The sequence below is a fragment of the Copadichromis virginalis genome, linkage group LG1, assembly GCF_057382275.1.
Source record: "Copadichromis virginalis isolate Kocher_CV1m ecotype Utaka linkage group LG1, C_Virginalis_male_GT1.1, whole genome shotgun sequence".
Taxonomy (NCBI): Eukaryota; Metazoa; Chordata; class Actinopteri; order Cichliformes; family Cichlidae; genus Copadichromis; species Copadichromis virginalis.
This window is the reverse complement of record NC_140618.1, coordinates 23,457,082-23,465,238: the sequence shown is the minus strand read 5'-3', so window position 1 is coordinate 23,465,238 and position 8,157 is coordinate 23,457,082. Positions and strand designations below refer to the sequence as shown.

Here is an 8,157-nt window from a genome sequence, read left to right as displayed (position 1 = left end):
CCCACTTCTCTGTGTTCCCTCTGTCTGTCCATGGTGTTATTGTGTCTGCTCATGAGTCTGCCTGTCATGTTCAGTGTCCTGTCTGATTCTCTGTGTCTGTTAGTTTCCTGTTTTATTCTGAAAGTTCATGTCTCATGTCAGTGTGTTCAGTTTTACCTCTCCCCTGTCTCGTTAGCCTTATTGCTCCCAGCTGTGTCTCCCTCCTGTGGCCCATTCCCTGATTACTCCCCGTGTATTTAAGCCCTGTGTTTTCCTGTGCTCTCTGTCGCGTCGTCTGTTTAACTCCATGTCAGTCTGCATTATTCTGTTACCTGGTATTCATTCTGCGTCTCTCTTTGTGCATTTCGCTCCTCCTCCCGTGAGTGTCTGGTTTAAGTTTTGTTCTTTAGCTTTCCCAGTTTAGGTTTGTTTACTCCCCGCTCTGCTCTTCCTGTTTTGTCACTTTATCACCTCTGCAAATAAATTTTCACTCGCACCCCAGTCAGTGCCTGCATCTTGGATCCTTTTCTCAATTCACCACACGACTGCTGTGCAGCCGTGACAGTACGCAGAGAGATGGCAGAGAGACGCAGAATGAATACCAGGTAACAGAATAATGCAGACTGACATGGAGTTAAACAGACGACGCGACAGAGAGCACAGGAAAACACAGGGCTTAAATACACGGGGAGTAATCAGGGAATGGGCCACAGGAGGGAGACACAGCTGGGAGCAATAAGGCTAACGAGACAGGGGAGAGGTAAAACTGAACACACTGACATGAGACATGAACTTTCAGAATAAAACAGGAAACTAACAGACACAGAGAATCAGACAGGACACTGAACATGACAGGCAGACTCATGAGCAGACACAATAACACCATGGACAGACAGAGGGAACACAGAGAAGTGGGAGCAGGCAGGCAAAGAACAGAAACCTAACAAATGGCAAAATCACAACAGAATACACACTCGGAATGAACAAAAGCATAAGGAAACACAAAACACTGAGTCCTCAGACTCAGGACCATGACACATCACTTCTGTCAACGTGAGCATTAAGCCCATGAGTGGAGACTGGATGAGACAGTTGTGGTACCTGTGAGTTTTGCACTTGTGAATTAGCGTGACTACTCACATCAGCTTGTTGTGGGAGCATTATGCCAACTCTTTCCTTTTTAACTTCTCGACCTTGCGATCTTTGTATTGACACATAACTGCTCAGACCATCTTCAGATCTTTCATATTCTTTGAGCACCTTTAATTTTGCTTGACTTTCCGCTAGTGCAGTCTCCAACTCTAACTCTTCCTTTTCCGCTTTGACTCTTGCTGTTTCCAGCTCAAGATGTTGCCTAATCCTGGCCAACTCCAACTCAAGTTCTTGCCTTTTCTTCAATGCTGCGGCTCGTTCCAGCAAGGCTGCGTGTTCTGCCTCCTGTTTAGCACGAGTGGAGGAAACTCTAGATGTTGTAGATGCTCGGCTGACTTGAGACCCACGCGAGCTATGAACTGCATCCTTTCTAGCTCCAACCTGTGATGCGCTGTCATCTGGGTTAACAGCTTCTTCCAAGTCATCTGTAATGTGCTCCTGCTGCTCAGCTTCATTTGGAATCATATGCTTATGATCCTCTGCGATCCATTTCTTTGTTGTTTGCATAAACTCTCTTATAGATGCCATTTTGGGCTCAAACCAATTGTCCTGGTCAAATATTTTTTCTTCTTCAGACAAAAGGCTCTTAACCTGGTTATTGTGACCGTGAAACTCATTCAGAGCCAATGCAAAGTCACTTTCCATTACTTCATTCACATTTTGAAGGTTCTGAGCATCACTCATCATTATCTCCTTTATTTTGCCTGTGATTGTTCCTAATGTTCGTCTTCTTAAGGCAATCCATCTGTGTACTTTTTCTTCCAAAGCTTTCTCTGTTAACTTGCATGTTCTTCCCACCTCTCTTTCCTCCGCCATCTTATAAGTTGCAGGGGTTTATTGGCTCAAGTAGCATGCACTATTTGTCTTCTGCTTAGAATCTTTAATAGACATAGTGTAAACCATCTTCATAACATGCCAAAAACTCCGCATAGACCGCATCAAATCTTGTTTTACAACATGCAGTCCCACAGACAAAGAAAGAAAAAAGAGATCGGGTTTGACGATAGCACGCAGTTAAGTTTCACTTTCGTTTTCCACCAGACTTAACAAGCCTCCGAAAAACGTATTTTTCTTCTTACTGCACGAAGTAATAAGAGAGTTTGTTACCTTCTTCTACAGAATAATCCAAAGAATTATCCGGTTTGGTGCCAGCATCCTTAAGCAGTGCCTCTTACTTTCCGTTAGGCTGCTCCCTTCCGTCCGAGCGCCGTGCAGCTGATCCTCCACATGTCGGTGAAGCTAGTTTTTTTTGACTTATGTAGCGGCGCCACTCCGTCCCTATTTCACTCTTCTGTACCGCCGTTAGGAGTCAGTCCGGCAACATGCATTGAAACGCGAGCAAGTCCAAGTATCCTTCTTGCAAACAATATGTTTATTGACACTTTTAGTTTACATGGCAAGACTCGGTCAAAAAACTGTGTCGCTTCCAGCTTATCCAACTCCTCAACTACGTAACTACAGTGCGCCGGAAGCTCAAAATACTAAAAAGCGCTTTAGAATGTTGCACTTCTCTATTCTATACATTTAACAAACAGTATTTTAAAATCAACTAGAATTATATTCTTAACATCAAACATATATATTTCTCCTCTAATCATTTTACCAGTACCAATAAAATTAACCTTTAATTGGCTCTTACAATAAGAAACAAAAATAAACAAATATACTTCTCTCTTCCTTGTGACAATGTAGAGATGGCGTAAGTTGGCATAGGGTTTAGCAGTGCTCTAAGATCACTTTCACGATGCACTATTGGACCTCAGGTGACAGAATCACATGTTACTCTCTTACCAGATAAGCATCGGCTTACAACAGTGCTGAGTTGTTTCCGACAGTCCACATACAAATATTACCCTCTAAGACGTTACTATCACTTTACCACGTGCTCCGGAGCTTGTCAACTTAGATAGTAACCATTTAATCACAATTTACCTCATCAAACATAATGATCCAATGTCTTACGCTACCATCCCCAAAAGTATCAAATACTTGTGTCACCATATTGGTAAGGCCTTGTAAGTCCCCATACATTTTTGAAAAATAACATCATTTAAATTCAGAAAAACTCTTTCACAGTTCAATAATAACTAACTGGTACATAAGCTGCATAGTAAGGCATTTGTAGAGCTGCCCAAGGTACTCCAAACTGGTCATAGAATGGCGGTGCTGCTGCACTGGCATACAATGGGTTAACACTGTGACCAATTGCTCTTTGAACTGGTTGGCCAAATGCATCATAAGTCAATATTTTCCGTGGACATCTCTCCCTCTGAGATCTTCTCGGCTGCGGTTCCGACAGTTCTGGGTTCATTTCACTGGGCTGACCTGACGAAGCAACAGTGTCTGGTGATGCTGAGGTGTCATGTTTAGCGTTACCTTGTCCATTCACCATATCTACTTGAAACTCTTCAGCATCCACTCTAAGCTCCGTGCTCTTTCGCTGAAGGTCCTGGTCCAGTTCAGTAGCAGGTGCAGACACCATTAAATCCCCTTGAGGCTGACAGTGGTGGTGCCTCACTCTCTGAGACCAATACTGCTCTTCATCATCTGAGCTCTCTATATGGTTCGATGCGTCTTGTAGGTCTCTTTGTTTTTGTGTCTGTGTAGTGTGGCTTCGTTCAGTTCTTGTTATTGTGGGAAGCGGTAATGCATTACAGGGCATTAACATGTTGCGGTGGAGGATACGGCCTCGCCCAGCACCACGCTCCGGCTTAACCTCATAGACAGGGCTGTTTTCCCCTTTTGAGAGATCACTATGTGAACTTGAGCCTCCCAATAGGAGCGTAACTTTCCCGGGCCTCCCCTCTTTGACATGTTCCTGACAAGTACCCTGTCCCCAGGTGAGAGTACAGCACTTTGTCTCTTCAGGTCATAATGTGATTTCCCTCTTGCCAGAGTCTTTTTAATGTTTCTGGATGCAATGTCATATGCTTCTTTCATTTGTTGTTGCCATTTGTGAGCATAATCCTCATATGATTTGCATTTGTTCGTCTCACTCAGTCCAAAAATTACATCAATAGGGAGACGTGGATGTCTACCAAAGAGTAAATAAAAGGGCGAGTATCCTGTCGAGTCACTAGTTGTGCAATTATAGGCATGCACAACTTTGTTTACGTAGTCACTCCAGTTTCCTTTCTTTTCCTCATCCAGGGTCCGCAGCATTGACAGCAAAGTGCGATTAAACCTTTCCACCGGGTTCCCCTGTGGATGGTAGGGTGTAGTCTTTGAATTGGCTATTCCTGTGTACTTCTGCAGCTGTTTGAATAAATGGTTTTCAAATTCTCTGCCTTGATCGTGATGTAATTTACCAGGAAAACCAAATTTCAAGGAGAAGTCATTAAAAATTGTATCTGCTGCTGTTTTGCCAGATTTGTTGCGTGTAGGGTAGGCTTGAGCAAACTTGGTGAAGTTGTCCTGTAACACTAAAATATACTCATACCCTCCCCTGCTCTTTTCGAGATGGACATAGTCTATTGAGACCATTTCAAAGTGTGCAGTAGCCGGCACATGACACATGGGGGCCCTACACTGAACTGTAGGTTTTTTCTGAATATTACATTTGCACACCTGTGTAATGAAAAACTCAATATCTTTGTACATGTAACCCTGGTAAGATTTACAGCAATCAGAAGTACAGGGTTCTTTGAATGCATCGTAGTCCTTGTCTGATAGTTTAATTTCCGGGCTTGCCCTGAAGGCACCATCTGCGGCTCCGTGCACGTGAAGGTGTGGTGTAGAGGAAAAAGGACGGCAAGGAAAAACTCCATGCTGCCGCGGAGCACGGTTTTTTCCAGTTGAAAGAGAGGAAAGAGGTTTAATTAACATTTGTGAGAGAGCTGTCGTTAGCGGTGAACCACAGACGGGTACCTACCTGAAAGGAGCCGGAGTATTTCTTTGAACTTTTTGAACTATTCTGGTGAGTTAGCCTAGCTCACTTAGCACCGCTATTGCAGTTCAATGCACTGGAAAAAAATAACTAACCAGTCAGAATAGTAGTAAATGTGTTTAATGATGTTTAAGATGTGTTTTCATAGTATTGCAATGTTGTGACAGTTTTGTTTATTATGAGTGTCTAATGTTTTTACTTTCTTGGGCCTGCTAGTTCAGCCGCGGCCAGCTAAGTGGTTATGCGCAGTTCACGTGCAATAGCTGTGCTGTTACTGTAACTGCGGGTGATGCACAGTAATACGGTGTATTTACTTTTAATGTGTCACAAGATGCAAATTTATTTTAATATTTCAAAAGAACCAAGGACATTAGGAACAAGGACATTTAAGGAATGTGGACATCTAACATTCTGCATATTTGTGTGCAGACTGGTTTTTTTTTGAGGTACAGTTCCATGGGTGCCAAGTGAGGAGCTGGTATCGTGGGTCTAAGACACTGTTGCTGCTGTGGAGGCCTTCTCTGTGTCAGGACGCCGACACGTTGATGCCTGCCGTACCAGGAGGGCGGTAGGGAAAAAAACAAAAGGAAGCCCACCTGAGAGATACCTTATCATTTTCTTTGCTACTTATTCTCCGCCTGAGATTCAGGTCGTTTTCAGTTCTTAACCCAGGACAGTGGGTAACTGAATAAACTGACACCATAAGGAACTGGACACTCACATGCTATTTTCTTTTCTTTTTCCTTTTCTTTGGGGTGTTGAAATATTGTGTTTCTTGTCTTACATCTATTTTGATTGTTTCAATTATTTTTGTGATGCATTTGAGATGGTTACTGCATTTGAAGGTATCCCTACATTGAGGATGAGCAAAGGGAACTGATCCAAAAGGAAATATATAAAGCAAACTTTGTTTCATAAACCTGTGGTCGTGCGTGTTATGTGGGTTGGAAGTCTCATTGCTCTTACAGAGTTGCTACCGCCAATCTCCTTCCCAAACCTAGATTCGGATATTGTAGACATTGCACTTGGGCGAGCAGTATAGATCATCTCTTTATAGATAGAGGGACACACGTCCAGGTTACATACATATTCGGCCAATAAAACCTACTCCTTGCCAAATTCATCACACGGTCCACCCCCAAGTGACCCATTTTGCAGTGAAGGTGTTTGTACACCAGTTCTTTGTGCGATTCCGGAATCGCAATCTGAGTGTAAGTCACAGTCTTTCGTATCAGCAACCCGTCATCTGAGATAAACAGCTTTTTCCACTCGTGTAGTAGCTGTTTTCCTTTAGGGGTTTTGAGCGCTGATGTCTTGTCAAAACTCGCACCAGTACTCTTTAAGTTGAGAACATAAGCTATGGCAGGGTCCTGCTTTTGAGCTTGCAATAGCTCCTGCGTTGTGATCCTCACATCTGGCGGATTTTCTGTAAGTATTTTGTTTACTTCTGGATTGCACGTTATGGCTGATATCCAATACAGTTGTTTGTCTTCCTGTGTTTCAATGGCATTCAGTACTGCGCTTAACACTTCAGGCGAACACAGCTCAGTACATTCTGACATGTATGAATCCATACTAGAAGGTGTTCTGGACAAAAAGTCTGCATCAACGTTACTTTTTCCGGGTCGGTATTTCAGTGTTATGTTAAAATCAGCCAGCTCGGAAAGCCATCTGTGTCCTGTTGCATTCAGTTTAGCTGTGCCTAAAACATAGCTTAAAGGGTTGTTATCACTGTACACTGTCACTGAGGGAGCATAGAACAAATAGTCTCTAAAGCGCTCAGTCACAGCCCATTTTAGTGCCAAAAACTCAAGTTTCCCTGAGTGCCACCTGTAATTCCTCTCAGCTTGTGTTAATGTTCTTGACCCATATCCAATGACTCTTAATTTACTGTCCTGCCTCTGATACAAGACTGCACCAAGGCCTTCTTCTGAAGCATCGATGTGCAGAATGAAGGGTTCCTCAAATTTAGGATAAGCCATCACAGGTGGATTAGTCAAAACATCCACCAAATAGTCTAGTGCTTTTTGGTGGCTGTCACTCCATATGATTTTTTGGGTGGGTGCAGCATGCCCCGCCTTGGCTGACCGCGCTGGTGTTTGCGTGTGGTCAACTGAGAGTAAATCATATAGGCACTTTGCATGTCTTGAAAAATCTTGTACATAGCTTCGGTAGTATCCTAAAAATCCTAAAAGCTTTCTCAGCTCTTTAATGTTTGTTGGTGGGTTGTCCTTCAAAGCTCGTACTGCTTGTACCTCTTTCTCATCCATTTTGTAGCCGTCTGCTGAAATGATTTTGCCCACATAGCGGACCTCATTTTTAAACAAGTCACATTTATCAGGTCTTAGTTTTACTCCCCAAGCCCGCTGACGTTTGAGAACTGATCTCAAATCTTCAATATGCTGTTCAAATGTTTGACTGTACACCAAAACATCATCTAAATATGGAGTGCATATTTTGTCCCTCCAGCCTTCCAAACTTTCCTCCATGCTCCGCTGGAAAGCTGCAGGTGCATTGGTGAGTCCAAATGGGATCCTATTCCATTCGTACAGCCCCCAGGGTGTTGTGAAGGCGGTATATTTTTTCGAGTCTTCGCTGATTTCACCTTGATAGTACGCTTTGCCTTGGTCAAGCACACTAAACCACCTATTGCCGCCAAGTCCATCAAGGATTTCCTGTATTCGTGGAATAGGGTGTCTGTCTGGAATGGTCTTTTTATTGAGGCCCCTATAATCGACACACAGTCTCAGGCCTCCATCCCGCCTTCTCACACACACTATTGGAGAGGCATATGGTGAGGTTGATTTGTGAATAAAGTCTTTTTTTAACAAGTCCTGAATGTGACTTTTTACTTCATCGTAGAGAGCACGTGGGACTGCATTATAGGATTTGGCTACAGGAATCTGATCAGTGAGTTTGATATCCATTTTTAGATTTCTTATGTAACCAACTTCCTCTTTGTGTTAAGCAAATGCGCCTGACTCCTCCCTTAACATTTTCATGACGACCGCCTGTTGTTCTGTGTTAAGGTGGCCCAAATTGACAGGTGGTTCCCAAGGCTCTTCTGCTGAGCTAGGTGAGTTCTGATTGTCTTTTTCTACAATCGAGCCTATCTGAGCTTCTTTGAGATTTACAGGATA

General features: G+C 43.2%; 1 long non-coding RNA gene across 1 annotated transcript; it reads left to right on the top strand.

Annotated features, from left to right (window-relative positions):
* Positions 1 to 4,735: 4,735 nt before the first annotated feature.
* Positions 4,736 to 5,936, top strand: LOC146718768 (uncharacterized). The gene is made up of 2 exons (XR_014918907.1): positions 4,736 to 5,047; positions 5,447 to 5,936. It is a non-coding gene; the product is annotated as an uncharacterized LOC146718768 (long non-coding RNA).
* The last annotated feature ends 2,221 nt before the right edge of the window (positions 5,937 to 8,157 follow it).